The sequence below is a fragment of the Ochlerotatus camptorhynchus genome, unplaced genomic scaffold (genome assembly GCF_037179485.1).
Source record: "Ochlerotatus camptorhynchus isolate MF236.1 unplaced genomic scaffold, CSIRO-AGI_Acam_v1.1 ptg000061l, whole genome shotgun sequence".
NCBI lineage: Eukaryota > Metazoa > Arthropoda > Insecta > Diptera > Culicidae > Ochlerotatus > Ochlerotatus camptorhynchus.
Window position 1 is genome coordinate 371896 of NW_027040551.1, and position 23105 is coordinate 395000.

At 37.9% G+C, this 23105-nt stretch overlaps 1 long non-coding RNA gene and 1 pseudogene across 1 annotated transcript; one reads left to right on the forward strand and one right to left on the reverse strand.

Moving 5' to 3' along the window:
• Window positions 1-6518: 6518 nt before the first annotated feature.
• Window positions 6519-7250, reverse strand: LOC135717527 (uncharacterized). Its single transcript, XR_010520326.1, has 2 exons — window positions 7050-7250; window positions 6519-6991 (listed from the first exon to the last, which is right to left on the reverse strand). It is a non-coding gene; the product is annotated as an uncharacterized LOC135717527 (long non-coding RNA).
• Window positions 7251-22988: 15738 nt separating this feature from the next.
• LOC135717525 (uncharacterized) overlaps window positions 22989-23105 on the forward strand; it is a 906-nt pseudogene continuing 789 nt past the window's right edge.

Below are 23105 nucleotides of genomic sequence, written 5' to 3' on the forward strand. Positions count from 1 at the left end.
GGGCTTATTGTGAGTGAAAGTAACCTCGGAATGGGCGTGACTCTCCAGACATTCTGAAATGGGTTGCTGGATCTGCAATAGAGCTATCACCTTCTAACTCCCGGACTAAAGCTGTCTACAATGACCATAAATGCAACATTGTAGAGCGAGTTCTTCCATAATAATACTGCCGGCCAGTGGGGGTTAGAGGGAATACACACACACACACACACACATACATTCATCAATGTCTTTGACATAGAAATTGTACAGGAGGGGACTTAAACATGAGCCTTGTGGAAGACCCATGTAGCTGATTCACGCAATTTCCGAGTTGCCATGAGAGAAGCTCATTCGTTTCTCGGACAACAAATTAAACAGGAAATTGTTGATAATCGGAGAAAGCCCACTCGCATGGAGTTTGTCCGAAAGGATGTCGATTCAAACAGAATCAAACGCCCCTTTAATGTCCAAGAAAACTGAACCCATCTGCTGTTTTTCAGCATAGGCTAATTGGATTTCAGTTGAAAGCAACGCAAGGCAGTCGTTCGTCCCTTTGCCCCTACGGAATCCAAATTGCGTATCTGAGAGTAAGCCATTCGCCTCGACCCACTTGTCCAGGCGAAGAAGAATCATTTTTTCTAACAGCTTCCGAATACACGACAGCATCGCGATGGGACGGTACGAATTATGATCCGACGCGGGTTTACCGGGCTTCTGGATTGCGATAACTCTCACTTGTCTCCAATCATCCGGAACAACGTTGAGCTCAAGGAATCGATTGAACAAGTTCAACAATCGCCTCTTTTTGACTTCTGGGAGGTTCTTGAGCAGGTTGAACTTGATTTGATCAATTCCCGGAGCCGAGTTATTGCATGAAAGAAGAGCAATTGAGAATTCTACCATCGAAAACGGGGAGTCCATGTCTTCGTTTTCAAGCGGCGGATCGCGAGTGCTGCATCGAACCGGAACCGAATCGGGACAAACCTTACGCGCGAAGTCGAAAATCCACTTGTTAGAGTACTCCTTGTCCTCGTTGACCGACGATGCCGCGTTACACATTCTCCTGCCGACATTCCAGAGAGTTTGCATGGAAGTCTCTCGCGATAGCCCGACGAACCGACGCCAGTAATCGCGTTTTTTGGCCCTGACTAAGCTCTTAAACTTTTCCTCTAGCTCCGTATACCGCTCAAAGTAATCGCGGGAACCGTATTTACGAAACTGTTTAAACACGGTAGACCTCTCGTTATTCACGTCGGTGCATTCCTGGTCCCACCACACAGTGGGAGGACGTTTGCGAATGGTAGTGCCAGGAACAGGCTTCGTTTGTGCTTGAAGCGCGCAATCCACTATGAGCCGCGATATGAAGGAGTACTCATCCAACGGAGAGAAAACGTCGACCGATTCTGAACCGTCACGGACCGCGTTCACGTATTCTTCCCAATTGATGTTTCTCGTGAGATCGTACGCGATGTTGATTGGACACTGTGAAGATGAACCGCTGGAAATCGAAATTTTGATGATCACTACCATAGGGGTTTTGGATTACCTCCCACATGCAATCCAATGATAGTGAGTTCGAACAGAGTGACAAGTCTAGTCTGCTCTCTCTTGCTGGAGGTTTGGCTATTCGAGTTACTTCACCGGTGTTTAGAATGGTCATATTGAAATCGTCGCATAGGTCATAGATGATGGTTGAGCGGTTGTCATCGTACAGCTCTCCCCAGCCTGTACCGTGGGAATTAAAATCCCCTAAGATCAACCGCGGCTCAGGTAGCACTGAGCAGATGTCAGATAGCGCTCGCCGAGAAACAGCCGTTCTCGGAGGGATGTATAACGAGGCAATACTGAAGGTTTTACCTCTAATATTCACCTGACATGCGACAACTGACACTGGAGGAAGGTCGATTCTGTAGAATGAGTGTTGTTTGTTGACCCCTAGGAGCACCCCACCGTGCGAATCTGCACGATCGAGACGGATAATGTTGTAGTCGTGAAGAGAAAGGTTAACATCTGGAGAGAGCCATGTTTCGCAGAGAGCAAACGCATCACAGTGTATGTTATGCAGTAAAAATTTGAATACGTCTAGTTTTGGTAAAATGCTTCTACAATTCCATTGAAGGAGAGATACCGTATCATTTTTTGGAAAATTATCCATCCATGTTAATGATGCTCCGTAGAGGGTCAGTGATGTTGAACAGATCGAGAATGCTGTCCACAATTCCAGAAAGCGGGAACATGGCGTTCTGCTGTTCTGGTTGCGAAACTGGGACATCTGGGGTGTTAGATGTTCCCGGAAGCCCCGGAAATTCTTTGTCATAATCGACAGGCTTCAAACCCGGTGGATTGGGTTTCGGTTTATTTCCGTGACCTCTTGATTTATCCAAGGGGGCTTGGGAGTCAATTTTTTTAGTTTTCTGTGAGTCTTTCTTGGTTCGCTTCCTTGAAGGACCTTTGAAAACAAAAGGAATTCCGTCATTGCCCTCTGAGTCAGTGTTGTCCTCGTCAGCTGGGAGAAGATTGAACGGATTATTGTTTTCTTTTTCCTGAGTGATTTTGGGAGGAGGATTGAAAGTCTTCAAGATCTCCGCAAAGGAACGCTGAGAGCGCGCCTTCAGAGACCGTTCAAGTTTTTTTCCTTGATTTTTATACTTCGGGCAATCTGCGAGAGGATGCGGAGGTGCCAAACAATAAACACCTTTGGGAGGAGCACCACAAGCACCCTCCGCATGCTTCTCGCCGCACTGATCGCATCGTGGCTTGTTGCTGCAGAAAGCGGCGGTGTGGCCTAATTGTTTGCACTTGGTGCAGTTCATCACCCTTGGTACAAACAACCGCACAGGAAGTCGAATCCTCCCAATTCGGACATAATCCGGCAGAGTCGATCCGGAGAAAGTCACTCGAAACGAGTCAGTCAGCGAGTAGATTTTTTTTGTCCCGTCGAGGGATGCTGACTGCATTTCGGTGCAGTCAAGAATCTTGACTTCTGGAAGAACGGGGTTCTTGAAGACACCAACCCCCCTCTTCAAGAAGTCATCGCAGGTCAAACTCGCTTCGGTGACCACTCCTTCGATTTACACGTCACGACTGGGAATGTAAACGCGGTGCTCTAACGTAAAAAGCTCGCAGGCAACGATCTCATTCGCCTGCTTCCGGTTACCAACAGTGACGCGCAGTTTGTCTGGCCTCACCTTCAAAATGTCGGTCACTGACGAGAAACGTTTAAATAGATCTTTTTCGATCTGATTAACGTTAAGCGGTTTTTGTTTGGGTCAGAAAAAAACAACCCATGGGCCTATCGAGGCGTCTGGGTATGCCTTATGGCGGGGGGCAGTTTTTGTTTTCTTGGCGGGGTTAGACGGAGTAGGGGGAGACGGTTTTGGCGGTGTGGGGGGAGAGGGATTAGGTGGGGTAGGGGGAAACGGGTTTGGTGGTGCGGGGGGTGACGGTGCTGGTGGTGTTGGTGGTGATCGATTAGGCGGGGTAGGAGGAGATGGGGTAGGCGATACGGGCTCCGGTCCTCGTTTTCGCCTGGGCCGCTTCGGGATGGTTCCGGTGTACTTCGTCACCGTGGCTGTCGTTTCCATGTCGGACAGTTCGTCTTCAGTGGGAAGGGCAGGAAGAATATTCCCCCCGCCATCACTATTACCATCCATTGCGGGGTAACTGCCGCCGCAATAGATACAAAACAACTACACACAGGGAACACACAGGGACAAGAGAAAAAGAAGATGAAAAAAATATTTGCGTGGGATGGGAGAAGGGGGAAACGAAAACAAAGGGGCAATAAATAAAACTTATTCGCTACTTAAGGGGGGAAGTACAATAAGAATTTTTTTTTTCGAAAAAAATTTTGTTGGCTTAATTTACTCTATATGTATCTGGGAATGAGTTTTTAAAAGCATAAAGCCGTCCGGAACTTATTTAAAAAGTTATACGCAATTCAGTGAGTGCATGTCAAATGGCTGAACATGTCAAAGTTGAACTTTAAATGCTTCTACTGAAAAGTAGTGTTTTCAAAATCGCCGTGCAATGTACAGGTCAGAGTTTTCATTCAAATCGATTCCGGTTTTCTGTTTTATGTTCATAATTAAATTCTCCACAACATGAATACAAAGATTTTTTAGATTTGTTTGTTATAACATGTTTTTTTATAAACAAAGTCGAAAAAATAGGGTTTTTTAAATTTTATTTTTTCAACTTCAATTTTTTTTTGTGAAAAAAACATTATTTTTACATACGAATTAATTCATGTTGTGCGCTGTACCTTCAAATTTAATGTCCTGTTTTTTTTTTTTTTCAGACGTGATCATGGACGTAGGGACTGCACGGCGCGAAGTGCTGCTTTAAAAAATTGACTTCACATTATTTATAATAATTGGGTTAAATTGCAAAATTTAAAAAAAAATGTCGCTGATAATTAATATTTATTGAATCCTTAATAACATACATAAAGAATCGCTAACATTCATTTATTTCCCTACTCGCAATCCACTCTCAAAGATAGGCCTCATTTTAGGCCTTCTAATTGTACTTCCCCCCTTAACTACACCGGCACAAAGCGTGTGTTTGGAAACGCTGCTATCACGTGGTGCGTTGGTGTTGGTCCACGCTGCTATCCGGTGGTGATGGTTGGTGTTGGTGGGTCGGCAAGATGATGATACGACACGCTTCACTACCACTTGCACACCCACGCGACGGCGTGAAAAATGATGGGCTTGACGACGCCGTTAGCTCCGATGATGGATTACCGGGATGACTTAAAGTTGGATGGTAACTCCAAGGGGCTCGGCCGATGGAATTCCACTTCCTCTGTTGGACACTGGTCACTTGGGGCACCCAATGGGGGGTGAAAAAACCGCTCGGGCGGAAAAAAAACACCGAAAAAAACTAGATGCCGCGCAACTGAAACCGGGACGTTGTTAACCGACTGAATGCTCAACTAGGAATGAGCTAGGCTTTATCAAGCGCTTTTGCTATAACTTTCAGGCCCCATACACAATTAAAACACTATATATTGCCTATGTGAGGTCAATACTGGAATATTGCAGCATTGTATGGTCTCCTTTTTCAATCACGCACGAAGAAAGATTAGAATTCGTACAAAAACAATTTCTATTATACGCTCTTTGTAAATTAGGTTGGACATCATTTCCTCTTCCATCATATGAAGCACGCTGCATGCTTATAAACGTACAAACATTAAAAGAGCGTCGTGAATATGCAATGGTTTCATTTGTAAACGATATCGTTTCGCAGCGCATTGAATCAACAGAACTTTTATCAAAATTAAATTTCCATGCACCTACTCGGCAACTCCGAAATCGAAATTTAATTGCCTTAAAACATCATCGCACAAAATTATGCAAAATATGGGCCATGATGGCCTCTTACAATCAATACTGCGAAACCATTGACTTTACAATGTCTCGGCATAAACTAAAACAATATTTTTACTCCATAAGGCATTATAACTCATAAAAAATAGGAAAGCTGACACTGCTTCGTTTTTATTAAAGAAAAATTATACTTTTAACCTTTTGTCCAAAGTTGACGAAATAAATAAATAAATTTAAGAAAACAAAACTGTATTCTAATATGTACTAGTCTACGTTGGTTGACGAAATAAAAAAAATTAATAAAGAAATCGTACAAGTGACACCATATACATGTAAAAGAAGAAAAAAATCAGTATACTACTATACCTAGATTAAAAGGGTAGCGAATAATTCCACTAAGTAAAAACTTTCTTCCTTAAGGGAGGGCGAATGAACTATGAAAAACGAAAACGAAAGTAAGTACACTAATACATAATTTACATATATAACATTACATTTCACCAAGAGCTATTTTGAAGTCAATATCAAACAACAACAACAAAAATGACATCATTCAATTCAATCATTTTTCCCTATAGGAGGATGGCGTAACATACGCATCCAACATGTCTTCAAATCCAGTCTTTCTTTAATATCAATTTTGACTAGAACTCATAGTAGACCACAGTCGTTGCGTAGTCATCAATTTTCATAGCCCCCGTCAGTTATCGACCCATTGCACTCGTATGTCGCAATCTGTCGTTGTACTGCATAAACCTTTTTTCTCAAGCAATATTTTATGACAAAATAAATCCAAATATCAGTTTACAAAGTCATCATCCCATGGCTGTTTCCAAGCAGTATGCGGCGCCACATGCGCTTACGATGCAGTCTCTCTCTATGTCCCTTTCTCTCGCTCTCTACTTCCTTTGAACCTTTTCCATCAAGCAATGATTGCTGATTGGTTATTTAGTACATAATGACTTCAAGTATCTCTAGTAAATAAAATTTTAGTTTAAGCCTTTACCGAAAAATAAAAATCAATCGGATTCCAACCCTCGATTTAGACTGTTGTTATAAAATATCACAGACACCATCCCTGCTATTGGTACTCACCAAATATTCAGTTTAAAAATACAGTTAAATGATCCAACACACTCTAAAGACTAGTACTTACAATGAAATTCGGATGGAATACAATAATAAAACATGTCAAGCAGATAATTATTATATATTCTGTACAACACAAACTATTATTATAAATTACAACAGTGTAAAGATACATTAGGAGACTTAAATTGTATACTTATGGACAGAACTGTAATGGATTCAATACTACAACTTATTTTAAGTTTCGATCATACCTCTATTACATTCCAAAGAATCACTGCGAACATATTTTGACTAATTTTGAGATTCGTTTTTGTAGATTTGCTGCATTAAATATGACTAGAACTTTACTACAATATTATTCGCCTAAAATGTGTCTTTGATGCCACCAATCCTTGCATACTTTGTAGCACGATAATAATTATAATACCATTGAGCTAAGCTTCGGTTACCTGTCCCATTGTGCCATTAGTTATAAAGAACACTTACTTTATGATATTAGGTATGACACCTGCTCCTACACCTCCACCGTGATGACGCATGGGTGCTACGAATGTCCACGTGTCCAATTTAGGATCATAAACCTGCAATGATTGACATAGATAGTAAAATTCTACCGCAAGAAAATCCAACAATAAATACTTCTACGGTTGATAAATTCGATTCTCCATCGTAACCACCGATAGCCCATAGTTTGCCTAAAACAGAAATAAATAAATAAAAGTAACAAATTACAGTATACTCTCATTGCTCACTTTTTGAAAGTGTAGTTAGGTAAGAATCATTTGCATAAAGGAAATAGAGTTGCGAACGGAACCGCCCCCTCCTATTCCATGCACGAGGTTTTATCAACAAAATTAATCGAAAACCTATCCGTCCAAAAGATGCTCAAAGATATGTATCATTATGTCGAAAGTAACGCAATATTGATGATGTGAATACATAATTATTGTCAATACTGATGTATTGACGTCAAGATAGAATTCATTGCATTGTCGCGATTATTGTCAATAAAAGCAATCATGTAGGGTCCACTTTATTGTTATCCTGGTAAATATACTTTGACTTAAGTAACATTAGGGGGCCACCAAACGACGTATAATAACTTTTAACTAAAAAACCTGTATTTTTTAGCATGAAAGCTAGCAATCTGCTTTGTATGATTAAAACCTTACTTAATTCGACTTAATGTGTTAACCATTGTAATTACAATGAGATTATATGTGTTTAATTGGAAATAGGAATAACTTTTCGGTCATCAAAACCAATTTTATGTGAGAAAATTGTTTTAAATGTTAATGGGTTAAAAATACCCATTTCCGCTAAAAGCGCCCCTCCTCATTTAGTGGGTAAACCATGGTTTACTCATTAATGGGTAAACCATGGTTTACTCATTAATGGGTAAATGGGAGGTCTGTCAATAAATGGGTGTTTTTTACCCATTGTCTTAAATTGTGTTTACCGTAAAATGGGTAAAAATCACAATTGTTTTCAAATGGAGGGCGCTTGGTTATTTGTCCTCGTTGATATAAAAAATTCTAATAAATTGAAAATAAAAGCAGGTGTTCCGATCAAATTTTATTAAACGAAATATTATAACGCCACATTGGGTAAAACTGAATTGAATTATCCGTAAGGGGCTGTTCATAAAATACGTAGACAGTTTATGGGGGGGGGGGGGTTGACAATTAATCACGGCCCATACAAATTTTAAAATTTTTGTATGGACAATTGTCTACGCAGGGGAGGGGAGCGGAGGGTCATGAATCCCAAAAAACTGTCTACGTAGTTTATGAATAGCCCCTAAGCATCTCCAACGTTTCGGAATCTAACCTTTTCGGGAGATCATTTATTTTCGCTAAAAAATCAGCGGACACTAAAAAATCCGCCGGACAGTAACTGTTTGTATTCCCAATCAGTGACGGTGACGGTGACGGAAATGAGACGATAAAATTTTGAAGTGTTTTTTCACCCATTAGGATACAAAATTTACCCATTATGCTGCCGTGAACTGATTCTTTGAATGGGTATTTTTTCACTCATTTTATAATTTCAAAATTCCCCTATTTTTTGACAGCTGCATACATGTTTTGAAAATGGGTATTTTTATACCCATTAATGGGTTTTCGCGAAACACCGTGTAGGTTCATTTGGAAACGCACATGCTTTTCATCCATAATCAAAATTAATGGAATACATCCGAGAATGCATCTGAATTTAACATAACATTTATATCACATGAATTTTATATGATTTTTCATATGAATTTCATCCGCCTCCTAATACCATTGACAGACAAACAAAGCAGTACCGTTGTACTCCTTTAATCTTAAAGAAGTACGGTAGTACCAAAGAAGAATACTAAGATGAAACTGTCGGAAGAAAAACTATCTATTTTAGTGTCCTCTTTCACAGACCAATGATCCAATGATTACCCCCCGTATGCAAGATAATTTTGTGGTTTTGCGCACTTTTTTTCAAAACAATCACACCAAAATCAAAGATGACCCATTTTTTAATTACTCGATTAACAACTAATCGATTATTTTTTGTTCGCCGTGCTGTCATTTTTCCACCAATGAGAGTGCAGCACATGTTTGAAACGATCGGTGATGATCCTCTGGAGAAGTTAATGCTTACACGGTAAGAAAAAATACTCAAAATTAAGTTTAAAAAAAACTCAACGTTGGGTTCTATCATTTGAGGTCCGTGAGTGAATCAGAAAAGCGGCGTTGGTTAAAATTTACTCAACTATTGAGTAATAATAAATGAACTCAAATATAAGTTTATTTTCATTGAGGTTGCTTTTATGCGCCTTTAACCATTTCATTTTAACAAGCGTTGATAGACGAGTGGTCAACATACGGGCCCCGTAATCTCAACGTCCATGGTTCGGTTCCAGTCTGCTCCGTTTTATTATTTTTTTTTTGTCAACTTGGTCAACGCCAGGATTACTCAAAATTATTATTATTATTATTTAGCTTTATTTAGGAGGCTTTCAGCCTTAGGCTGGTTTTACTCAAAATTGAGTTTACTTCTTTAACTTAATTTTACCTAGCCCCACGGAAGCCACGTGATGAGTGAAAGGAACTCAATTTTGGGTACTTTTTTCTTACCGTGTATATCGGCATGATATAACCGATAACAAATATTTCGACAGTGAGCATGCATAAGGGCGAATACGCGATGATCGATTCTCTTCATCGACTTTCTCTTTGCATTGCTACAGCTAAGCGAAACAATTTTCTAGAATTTGTTCAATGCAGAGTAGTAACAGGTTGTATTGGCTATCAAAAGCAACAGCAAACGCACCGAGAAATGTTAAATCTAGCGAGTTATTAACAAAAGAGCATCGATCATCGCGTATATGCCCTTATGCATGCTCACTGTCGAATTTTACTTTTCGGTTCGTTAATCGATTATTCGAATATAAATCACTAGATGAATGTGAAACGTCATTTCAAATATAAGGACCGGAATTTTAACTTAAAAATTGTCGAGGAAACGCGCGGTGAAAGGATGTTGCTCGTGGATATTGCAGAAGTGTGGTTTACATCTTACTGCAGTCTGAAAAATTATCGAGAAAATCTATCCAAGAAAAAATCGAATAAGTCCACGTAAACAGTACCACTGAACTGTCATCAGATTGAGGTTAAAGGCCCAAACGCAATGTGGGCGGAAGCGGAACGAAAACGGAAAGTTTGACAGTTGTCACTAATGACATCAAGATGCCTAACCGAAGTCGATTTGGATCTAACTAGTTTTCAATCCGACAAGTAGGCTTACTCAGATCGGGTTTTTCCGCTGCCGTTGCCATTCCGTAATTTAAATCATCGACTTTCCCTTTCGTTAATAACTTGGCTATAACAACGATTCTTGTCGTGTTCTGTCATTGTCATGGTCATTTCCTAATAAATTTGTTATGGTTATTTTGCATAATGACGTGCGATGATACCCCAATCCAAACCATTTGTCGAAAAGTGCGACTATTTGGGTTATTGTTCGTTTATGGTATTTGTTTATTAGGGTTAGCACATAATCCATTCTAGATAGAACTGGAATTAGGACGTAACAGCTTTTGTAAACAATGTTTCTCTCGATGATTTCTCAAAAGTCATGGCTCTCCCTGGCAAATCGACTTCACCATCGGGTAGGGGAAGACTTCCCCTACTCGATGGATATGTTGGTTTGTGTAGGCGTGCCTTGAATTCCTAGAAATCCACAGGAGAAGTCATTGTTTACAAAGGCTGTAACGCCCTAATTCCAGCTCTATCTAGCATTGCAACCGAAATTAGCAAGACAAAACCTCTAGCGCATTGGGTTTGCATTATATTGAATTGATGTCTTTGGCAAAGTTTCTCGGTTTAACATGCACGTTCATCTGGTCATGGAAATTAGTTCCAATTTTCTCCGCATAGATGGTGCTGCGATACTAACTTTCTTATTTCGCATGATAGAGATTTTCTGTCTTGGGCAAAGTTGTAGAACATAAAATAATATATAAAAATGCCGAAGGACTCAAAGTTCTAGGTCTTCTAATAACAAAGAAATAGTGAATATTGTAAAATTTAACTGAAATTTACGTTTTTTGTACTATTTTCCATACAAACGAGAAATCCTTCATTTTTAACGCCGTCTATCTTTTAAGTCGAATAATTTGCAAGTTTTGAGAAAGAGTTTCCAATATTTTGGGTCGATACAAGAGAAATATTTGCCAAAATAGTGAAAATTACCATGATTTTCATAATCCGGTTTCTCAAAAAGTAGCAAGTATTAGCAAAAAGATGTTTACCTTCTGAAATGTACCATTTATCATCAATCAAAGGTGAAAGTTTGCCGAACATGCAACTAGCGAAGCATAAGAGACATATTCCATCGTTTCCATCGCACGCAGCCAGCAAGCCGTGCATTGGCGAACGCTAATTGAATAAACATTGTTGTCTATGAATTCAGATATCTCAAATATATAAAATAATATGTCCGGCAAACTTTCACCTTTGATTGATGATAAATGGTACATTTTAGAAAGTTAGCGACTTTTTGCTAATACTTGCTACTTTTCGAGAAACCGGACTATGAGAATCATGGTAATTTTCACTATTTTGGCTAAAATTTCGCTTGTATCGACCCAAAATATTGGGAACTCTTCCTCAAAACTTGCAAGTTATTCGACTTAAAAGATACACGGCGTTAAAAATGAAGGATTTCTCGTTTGTATGGAAAATAGTACAAAAAATGTAAATTTAAGTTAAATTTTACAATATTCACTATATCTTTGTTATTTGAAGACCTAGAACTTTGAGTCCTTAGGCATTTTTATATATTATTTTATGTTCTACAACTGCCGAACACAGCAAAGCTCTATCATGCAAAATAAGAAAGTTAGTATCGCAGCACCATCTATGCGGAGAAAATTGCAACTAATTTCTATGACCAGGTGAACGTGCATGTTAAACCGAGAAACTTTGCCAAATACACCAATTCAATATAATGCAAACCCAATGCGCTAGAGGTTTTGTCTTGCTAATTTCAGTTCCTGGCCCAGTGTGCATTGTTCGGCTTGAAATTAAGGAAGAAAAGAGATGTTTAAGTTTTCCAGTTCATATATATGAAATATGAACAGTTTTGGGGCGGCGAAATGTACTGTCACTGTGTGTTTCAAATACATTTCAAGCTGAACATTGCATTAGGTCCTAAGTAACATTGACAGATTCTCTTCGTCCAATGCAATGTTCAGCTTGATTTATGGTTGTAAGCTACAACCGGTATTATCAACAATCAATACGAAACTACACACTTAGATTTTTTTGCCGAGATGGGCACCACCGAGCGGCTCGGCATTTTATTTTGCTGGAAATTCAGCAAAAAATATGTTTGTTAGCCGAGATCTCGACAAAATTCCCGTTTGTTAGCTGAATCTCGGCAAGTTTTTCACTGAGATCCAGCAAAATAAAATGCCGAGCTGCTCGGTGGTGCCCATCTCGGCGAAAAAATCTAAGTGTGTAACGATTTTAAATTGGCTCACTACTTGACTAGCCTATTGGTCCCAAGCAAATCGATTAACGCACCCCATTCTAGTCGAAATTCTAGTACTAAACTATGTTTGTTTTGATTCGCTATGAAAGTTTGACAGATAAAATGAGGGGTTCTCTAAGCAAACGTTTTGCAGATCATCCAAACAGGGACGCGATTAAAAGTTAATGCGAGTTGGAGCTTACCGCCATTAGAAAATGATGATTTAAGCATATTTCAAAAAAGAAGAAGAATACAAATTTAGTGACCCTTTGTGGAACCTTAAACTGGAGCTAAAGCTTACTGTGTTACCTGACTTATAACGAATATAAAAACGTTGTATCAAACTATCCCGCAGATTTTAGATTACCGAAGTCGGTAAAATTTTACTAGGTTTTCAAACAGCTGAGTTTTCAGTAATCAACCCAGTTTTTAATTTAACTGAAAACTCCGTAAATCGCAGAATCTCTGAACTGTCAAAAATTACTGTTCAAGTCAGTGTGAAATTGCTGCCTATATCAGTAATTTAATTGTTTACATTTCAGTTTTTCAGTATTTTTATTTCAGTATTGTCATGAATAAGTCAGTAAATTCATAAAAATAAGTTTATTTACTTGTAGTAATGATTTGTTTGGGTAGGATTAAAATGTTTCTAATTTTTTACGATTTTTATTTGTCGACTGCGGTTAACATGTTTAGCGCTTCCTGGTGGTTCGGCCGGTTGGTGACTCTCTTCGTCCGGATTGCGTGTTTGGGATTTTTCGTTAAATGTCTGAATTTAGATTTTTTAGTGGGAACCCCAGTATAGAAATTAAAGACGTAGTCCTACGTCAAAATGCGGGGTGGAAAGATGGATGGACGTTATTGACAGCATTGATACTGGGCTCATGCATATGTAGTAAGTTGAGGCCATTTTTAGAGCAAAGCGAGTTGATTGAATGCATCGAAAGTGGTTGTAATGGACAGCGAATTTGATTTCGGTGTACGGCGATGGTTGGTGCTACAAGTAAGGTGTGAGTAATTGAAGTTAAGGAAGGTAAAGAAAAGTTGGATGCACAGATCTGTCCAGGTGGCGGAGCGCAGCGTTGGTTCGTGTTTGGTTGGAGGGAAAAGTTGACAGGAGAAAAAGTGTGTAGAGTTCCTACTCGAGGGGAACGAAAGAGCGAAAAAAGAGGGGGGAAAAGTGTTAATGTTCTCAAGCGAAGCTCTGTTGGTAGAGAATGGAAGGGAAGATATTGAGATAGTGAGGGGTAAAAGTAAGGTGGGAGAGTGAAACATAAGTTGATGATAGGGTTTTGGAGAAACACGAAGTGAAAGACAGAATTTCACGAGAATAGATAAATAAAAGTGATAGGGATAAATGATTAGACTATAAAGTGAGTTAAGGGACGTTTTACAAAGTGGATAAGGGGAGAAATAAGTTGATTGAACATGATTGGTTAGATGTTTAATTATTTGTTTTCATAAGTAACAAAACCATTACTTATTTTTCTTACTTCTGAAGAGCAAAGTTAATTACAAAGGAGAGCAAAAGGGAAATAAAAATCATAAAATTTGATAAAATACTGATAATTTACTAATTCTGACGCTTATTCACCAGATACAGCACTATGATGAAAGTTTTCAATGTTTCGGGTTTTCAGTATAAGTTTTCATACAATTGGTTATGGAATCACATAAAGATAAGTTTTTTGATTATAGTAATAAAAGTAAAGAAATAAATTCGAGTTTGGAGATAAGCTTTGTATAGGCAGAGAAATCGAAATCATAGAGATTACAGCAAATTTATTTCTAACCAAAATTAATGTGTTTGAAGATTGACAATATATTGTATCGATAATTCCAAATAAAACGGAATGTATGGAAGAAACAGATGTTGAATTTGACATTGGGTATTCAACGAGTGATGAGCAATTGATATTCAGCAGTTTTATTTTGTTGAATGAAGTAACAACAGCAAAGTGGATGAGACTTTAATGAAGTATAGAAAACAATATCAGATGACAGGGGATAAAGTTAACACAAAAATAAGTAATGAATCGAATTACATGGTAAATCTATGCGATAATCTAAGGACAATTTGGGTTCAAGAAATCGACAAAGATGGCAATTGTTAGTAAGGGCCTTGATAGACCAGCTTAATAAAGAGAAGCAAGCAACACAAATTTCGAGTCATGACTTACAAAAACTGAGGAATAAAGTTGCGGATCATATTATACAGAATAGGGAAAGGTTTGAACCATTTTTAGAGGAAAGCTGGTTTCATAAGTTTTGTAGAAAAGGTTAGAATGCCAGGTTTTTGGTTGGGTTATGAAAGTATGGAAGCAGTGTCAGAAATTTTTGAGAAATTAATAGTTGTACACCAGGCTGACGAACCGGATATTTTGATTAGAGGTGAATTGATAAATGAAAAAGATAAATTGAGAGTATTTTATACAGTAATGGAGGAAAAAAATCACTATGACAGTGTTGTAAAGATAACAGTCAGGAAAGATCAAGATGAAATAAGAATAATGGAACATGACATGAATGCGAGGGGGGCGACACATCTAAATCTCAAGTTTAGATACTCAACAAATCTCACACTAGCGAATCAATCTTCGAAAAATCTTCTTTCATTTGTCGCATCTACTTGCATCGCTCATCATCTTATTGCAGGAAATCTTCAGAATCGTCATCAATCTTCTTTCTATCTACTCAGCGTGCGCGCAGCTAGGCACAGCAAAACACAATCTTTTTTGCATCGTAGATAGAGTCGTCCCCCTCGCATGAATGAGGGTATTTTGGTTCAGCAGCGAAGTGCAGAGGATTGTAGGGGAAAGTATATTGAAGTTTCAGCCAATAGTTCGAAATTACTGCAGACGACAAATGAAATTAACACAAGAGTGTATAAGAAAAGATAGAGATACAGAGAATGGAAAGGACTCAATAAGGATGGAAAATGAGGTTGTGCTGGATTAAGGATCGAAGTTGAGAGGTAAATTTTTTAGGTTAGCTTTGTTCAATATAAGAGGATGTATGAAGAGGGAAAAAAGAGATTAGATAGATGAAATTCTAAGAGTTCACAACGGGGACGTAGTGCCGCTTCAAAAAGTAAATGCGGCAGGTGAAAGGATTGAAACAAAGAACTATGTTTAGACAGTGGCTTTAAAAACGAATAAGACCAGAGGATTGGCAATTCTTAAAGCAAAGAATCTAATATTAAATTTGACGCAGTCAGACAATTGGGTGGAAATTTCTATAGGAGACAATAAAATTTTGTTAGTTAATGTACACAGCCCTAACAAAAAGATTTATAATTCCCTCGCAAAGTTAGCATCATTAGTTTGCAAAGATCATATAAGGCAAAGGTTGTTGTTGGTAGGCGATTGGAATGCACAAGTAGGTTACGAAGATATTAAAGAAGAAGATAAGGATGTATTGGGGAATAAGCTAGGGTTTGCAAAAGGTAATGGTAATGGTGAGGAGTTTTAAATGTTTTTGAAAATACATAAATTACAAAACCTTTTGTCAAACATCGGATACAGCACGGAAATAACATGGAGGTGTGCAGGAAAGGAAAGCCAAATAGATCACATTTTGAAACCAGTTGAAGGGGAGGTTATAGTTAGATTTATAAGAGGATTTTGGACTAGCATTAAAACATAGCATAAGTTGATAATAGCAGGTATTACTATGGAAAAAAGATCAAACAATAAGTAAAAAAAAACGAAAGAGACATCTGTTTTATGCATCGGTACTTAAACATGAAGTCATTAAAGAAAGATATTACGAAGCTTTGCAGAGAGAGATGGGATGGAACCAAATGAAAAAGATGTCCATGAGGCGTATAAATCAGTAGTAAAAAGGATGAAAGATTCCGCAGAGGAAGCCCTGCAAACAACAAAACCACCTTTAACACCAAAGCAAAAAGTGGCTTTAGGAAGACTGAATAAAGTCTTGAAGCTATGGAACAAGCATCCAGATATATTACCTTATAAATGGAAAGTCCAAAAAAGAAAGGAGGAGTTTCAGAGAGCGGTCAGAGAGAATTAAGAAAAAACTATCAAGAATGTTTATAGGACACTGGATGATTACGAAGTAAGTGTAAGAATAAAGAAATCATATAAGTTTCTGAAAGAATTCATGAAAAAGAAAAAAAAAGAAAGAATGCATACATTCCAACGAGATTATGGAATGAAGCGATCAAGGAAAGCACAGCACCGGAAATAACGTTGTTGGAAGAACAGGATACATGTCCACTAATAGAACCGCCGACAGGTGACGAAATGTTTTCTATAATATTCAAATCATGCAATAGGAAATCACCAGGACCGGATGGGCTACGGATGGAAATGATCAAATATGCGGATGAAGAAACCTTTGAGAATCTAGTCACAATTTGGAGAAGGATGTGGATTGACAACATAATGCCTGAGGGACTATCATGCTCAACACAAGTACCAATTCCTAAAGTGTGTAATCCAAAAAGAGTTGATGATTTCAGAAGAATTAGTCTGTGTAATGTTTTATACAAACCATATGCAGACCAAACAAACCTACAGACGACCATATATTTGTAACACTTGATATTAAGAAAGCTTTCAATAATGTGAGGTTGGATAAGCTTAAGAAGTATTGATAGAATTGCAGGTACCCACACATGTAATTTTATTTTCTTTGATTTGTTTTCCGTCGATCTTGTTTTCCGTGCTGAGCACCAATGCTACCGACGCCAGGGAGGAAGCTCCGACACCTGGACCTTACCTATCGACCCATCAACTCATGAACCGGGGACCAACGGCTTTACTTCCCGTGATCAGAGATGTTATGCCTCAGAACATCCCGGCGGCGCCGACTGGGATTGAACCCAGGCCTGCTGGGGTGAGAGGTATTCACGCTTACCACTACACCACCGGCGCCGCTGCACACATGTAATTAACAGAGTGTTTTTATGGGTAAAGGAGGATAGGACCAGGGTTAGATGGCAAAATCAGTGGTCTGAGGAAATAAGAAAAGGTATGGTTATAAAACAAGGATGCCCTTTATCTCCTTCCTTATTTAATTTAGTGATTCAGCATATTTTGAGGAAAGTCTCAGAGATGGTGCCGGAAATAAATTTGATGGGGATAGAAGTGTTGGTCTTACCATTTATTCTAGTGTTCGCAGACGATGTTTTAATAATTACAAAAAGTCAAGAGCAATTGGAAAAAAAATTATCAAAACTTTTGAGGACTGTGTACCAAGTGTGGGACTAGAGATAAATAATGAAAAAAGTGATGTTTTAATTAGAGCGCCAAATTGCTTAAGGAACAAGCCATCAACTATAGTTTTAAATGGGAAAAGGTATAATGTTTCTAAATCAGTCAAATATTTGGTAGTTAACATAACGGATACATTAAACAGAACAGCAACGACAAAACAAAGATGCATAAACGCAGTTAAAGCTTCAAAATTGGTTATCGAATTTTGTTAACAGTTTAAGCCATCTTGGGAGATTGGAAAATTAATCTATAATACAGAATTAGCTCCGGCACAATTATATGGAACCAAAGTATCAACACTTACAAAAAGAAGTCGTCAGCAATTAGCTAAATATGAAAAAAAATGATAGTGAAGAGCATTTGGATTGATTGCAATAGGGGAGCAATGAAAAAAATTAACATTAAAAATCAGTTCAAAGGCAAGACCATAAATAGAAGGGTACGAGTTGGTAGAATTAGCTATTATGGACATATATTAAGACGAAAAAAAGATCATCCAATCAAAATCACATATAAGTTAAAATTTAACAAGAAAAAATAAGGTAGACCTAGTTTTACATGGAAGGATTCATTAAGTCAGGACTTAGGAAGATACAATAATATGAACAAAGCGGATTAGAAGAGGCTAGCTGGAGATAAAGTCAATTTAAAACAGAAGGCAGAGGAGATATATAAGCAGGATGAAAGCGAGATTTCAGATGGGGAAGAAGATGAATAAATGATTAGTTTGAATGTAAAGGATGAAGATGTTACATCATCAGTGTGGATGTTAGGTGAACAACAGCGGAATAGGATAACAATAATAATTTTAATGAGTAACATAAAAATCAGTTATAAATAATTAAGAACGAATAATGTTAGTAATAATATACATTTGGTTAATAATGATAAAACTATGATAAAAGTGGGTTAACATTAGAGCCACTTGCCCTAATTATTGAAAAATAACAATAAACGGTAAAATTTTCGTGCAAATTTATTGGGAAGGGGCTAAGATTTTAATTTAATTTAATAATAATAATATTAAAAATGGTAAATACATAATAATAAAGAAAGACAAATTATGAAAAGGGTACTGATGTTCAGGTGAGGATAATGGGTTTTTGCAGGTTGGTGATGTTATTTTCAAAAGAACAGTAGTGACGAGAGGTGTGTAGTTCGGTCAAAACGGCCTAAGCAGAGGTACAAAGGAGTTGGGGTGAGTAATTAATTTATCACACAAATATTGGTCAAAAGTTCATGTTAAAAAAATACAGTGAATAACATAAACTTTTATATGATTTGTAATATTAACATATAATATCAATTTCACATTTATAATCTTTAATGACACTATATTCAATTACATTGGGGAAGGGTATCAGACAAATTGTAGGGCTGGAGGAGGGAGTCGTGGTTGCCAGGCTAAAATCATAGGAAATAGTTATGCCTTCTTTGATGGAAATCCTTGGATCCATCCGATTCCAGTCATAGGCGACATGAACGCTCAGGTAGGACGGGAGGCAATGTAGAGACCGGCAATCGGGCCAAACAGCCTGCATGCCGTATCGAACGACAACGGCCAACGATGCGTGAACTTTGCAGCCTCTCGGGGTATGGTAGTCCGAAGTACCTTTTTCCCCCACATATCCACAAAGCCACCTGAAGATCACCTGACCAACACACCAAATCTATCACGTTCTAATCGGTGGGAAATTCTTCTCCCACATTATCAACGTTCGCACGTATCGCAGTGCGAACATAGATTCGGACCACTACCTAGTTACCGTATACATGCGTTCAAAACTCTCGACGGTGTAGAACACCCGTCGAAGTCAAACCATAGAGGTAACTCTAAGACCACTGGGTCCCGAAGAAAATCATTATTATTTTTGGCTCACTCAGTACCAGAACAACGGTCCCAAGCAGTCCCAAGCTATTTCACTCACCCCTGCATGTTCTGCATGAATCCACACACCCCTGATGTTATCTGTCAAACTTTCATAGCGAATCAAAACAAACATAGTGTAGTAATAGAATTTCAACTAGAATAGGGTACGTTAATCGTTTGCTTGGGACCAATAGGCTACTAAAGTGGTGAGCCAATTTAAAATCGTTAGTTTCGTATTGATTGTTGGTCAAACGCCGCGACCCAACATTGAGCAATTACGGGACGCCGGAGTTGCCCAGGACTACGCGCAGCAGCTGGAAGTTGCACTACCCACGGAAAACCAGCTTGGCGCAGCTACTTTTGAAGATGGCTGGAGGGACATCTGTTCCGCCAAAGGTAGTACCAACAATCAATACGAAACTAACGATTTTAAATTGGCTCACTACTTTTTTTTATTTCCACGGGCGAAAATGCTGCAACACCGCACGAGATTGAATGTGGAGCGATACATACAAACACGGAACAGACAAACTCGATTTTCCGAAGGAAGAAGCGTCAGAAGGTAGACCGAGATCGCGAGGCGATGGCAAATCTGTACCGCGTAAACGACACACGGAAGTTCTACGAGAAGCTAAATAGTTCGCGCAAAGGCTACAGGGCGATAAGTTGGATTGCTGCAACTACCGCGCGATCACACTGCTGAGCGCCGCCTACAAGGTACTCTCCCAAATTCTATGCCACCGTCTGTCACCATTTGCAAGCGGGTTCGTGGGGCAATACCAGGCGGGATTCGTGGGTGCCCACTGTAGCATTACGCTTTAGCTCAAGTTATCCAAATCTGTCCCATCAATTTCTTGACTCTAATAAATTTCCATCAACCACTTCCTCATTCCATAACCATTTTAAACAATAAACCAAAAGCAGACCTACTAGCAAGTCACCCAGTCAGCAACCTTTTTACCCAACCTTATTTTGTAAACTCCGTTGCGTTTGTAACATGCGCACTTCGTCAGCGCATGTGCATACCAGATGTTTTAATAATAAGTTAAAGTAGGAAGCTTTGATCATGTATACAATAAGTTCACCCAAACCCAAATCGTTGAAATACAAATCAGATTGAAGACTGACATGCTAGTAATACCAAAACGAAGGAACACGCGGAAAAAAACAGCAACGTCAGTGGAATTGATCGCATACGTGATGATTGCTGTAGTGATCATCGGTGTGGTGTAAGCAGTTTACAAGCTCATCACACATTACGAGCGTATGAAGACTGAAGTGAAAATGAACAAAACTATAAGCCTCAACAATGTGCGTACAAGTGTCGTCTAAAATCAGAAACCGCGACAAATTGTTCTAGTGCAAGAATATAAAATTTAAACCCGGACCATCAACACAAAGGCAAAAGTTAAAAAAAAAACAGTGGCTACTCAATTAACGTGGAAAACTTTCAGAAAACAGTGGCTAGTTAAGCACAGAAAAAGGAGACACAAGAGAGAGATGGGGGATATATTTGCAATCATCATTGTTATAATGGTGGTAACAGTTTACTTACTGTTCGTGTTTTTCAAAGAAGAATGGAGCGGAGCAGAATTCAACGTACACACTTAGAAAAATTGGTGTAAATTTAGGTGCTCTGAGACTGACATATACGAGTGTCAATTTTGACATAAAATTGAGTCAAAATAGACGCGAAATTCAGCTCAATCAAACGTACTTTCGAACTTTTCAGTCTCGGAGCACTGAATTTTACATGACATGTTTGTTTACGTTTCATCCTTTATCGATTTAGGTTTAGCGACTGAAAGTCAATTTTTATTTGTTATATGCAACAGTTAGAAGATACTGAGAGGTTAGCACATATCATCGGCAAGAGACGTGCGTGTGAGAAAATTTGCGAAAAAAAATCTAAGGGCACCGGTGGGATATTCCTTTATGTCAAAGATGGATTCCGTCACGTGTAAGATTAGGTATTTATAATTGTGTAGCTTACATCACGGCAGCAGATCAACGGAGTCAACCGGCTACCGAATTGGAGAGAGCATGCGGAATCAAATTTGGGTAAGTATTTTTTTTTACATTATCAGTAATTTCAGAAGTTATGCCTTAGTTTTAATTTTAGAGATGAACTAGCCTAAGGCTAAAAATCTCTTAAATAAAGAATTAAAAAAAAAACTCAGTTTTAATTTACTATCGTTTGTTTATTAAGGGGAAGCTCACCGGCCCAAAAATAAAAAAATATTTTCGGTACGTTTTTATTTTTCTAAAAATATTGGGAAAAATTATCAAAAAATCCAAGAAAATCAGTTTTTTCCTTAGATTTTTTGTCAAAAATTACATGCAAAAATTTTTTTTCTATTCCATCATGAAAAAAAATTGAACTCTTAGAAAAACCGAAAAGTTGATGTTTTGTGGTTTTTTGAGTCCAACTTTATGCCATGCCATAATGACTTATAAAACACGTTTTTGCACGTGAATTTTCTTTAAAAAAATAGAAAAAATTTGATTTTTTTTAGATTTTTGATACTTTTTTTCAATATTTTTAGAAAAATTAAAACGTAATTTTTTTTTTCGGAGCGGTCTGCTTCCCCTTAATGAAAGCTTTATCAGAGCTTAAACAGATTAGAGATAATCTGAAAAAAATCTATCTAGGGGAACTAGGGGCAAGAAGGTCACCCGGGGCAAGAGTGCCACCCTCAATATATTTTGAAAATTAAATCATTTCAATTTTATCGCACGATGAACCTATGCACGGTATTCCTATGAAGCATTCTAAAAAGTTCTGTCCGAAACGAAGTCGTAAAAAAAAAATGCAAAAAATCATTTTGTGTTGATGCATAGAAAAGCTAGTTTTTTATAAGAATAAGGCACCATAAAATAAGGTTTTCGGAATTTCCAATTTATTTTTTTCACAATTTCTGCATTGAGACATCACTATTGATGGTTGTTTGATACATTAATAACAATAAATTATTAAATATTTTGTTTAATTAATCAAAAATTCTATTCCTAAAAATAAACTTTATACGGGGCAAGAGTGCCACCACTACATTTATGTATTAAATTGTACAAAAATGTTCAGAAATTAACACAATTGGCATTTATGTTTCCAATATACATTGTTTTCGTGAAATTTTGGAAAACAAACTGTATAAAATAGTATCAAAAATAGTTTCCATTTGAATCTTTGACGCACATGGTTTATATGTTTTTGATATAAAAAAAATATATCGTTAAGTCAATATTTTAGTGGAATAAACAATAAAATCAGTTGCTGTTATACCTAAGAATAGTAATTTGTTGTTTAGAAATGAACATTTATCAGTTTCACTTCGTTTTAGACATATGGTCTTTTTGTCCCATAAGAGTGGCCCTCTTGCCCCGTAGCATTTTTTAGAGTAGGTTTGACATGACATTTTGAAAAAAATCTTTAACATTTTTTGATGGGGTTGATACATGGAGACAAGGTTATAAACTTACAATTCGATTAACAAACTCCTATAAATATTCACGGAATCACATATAAAAACGCGCTATCGTTAGGGTGACCTTCTTGCCCCTAGTTCCCCTATA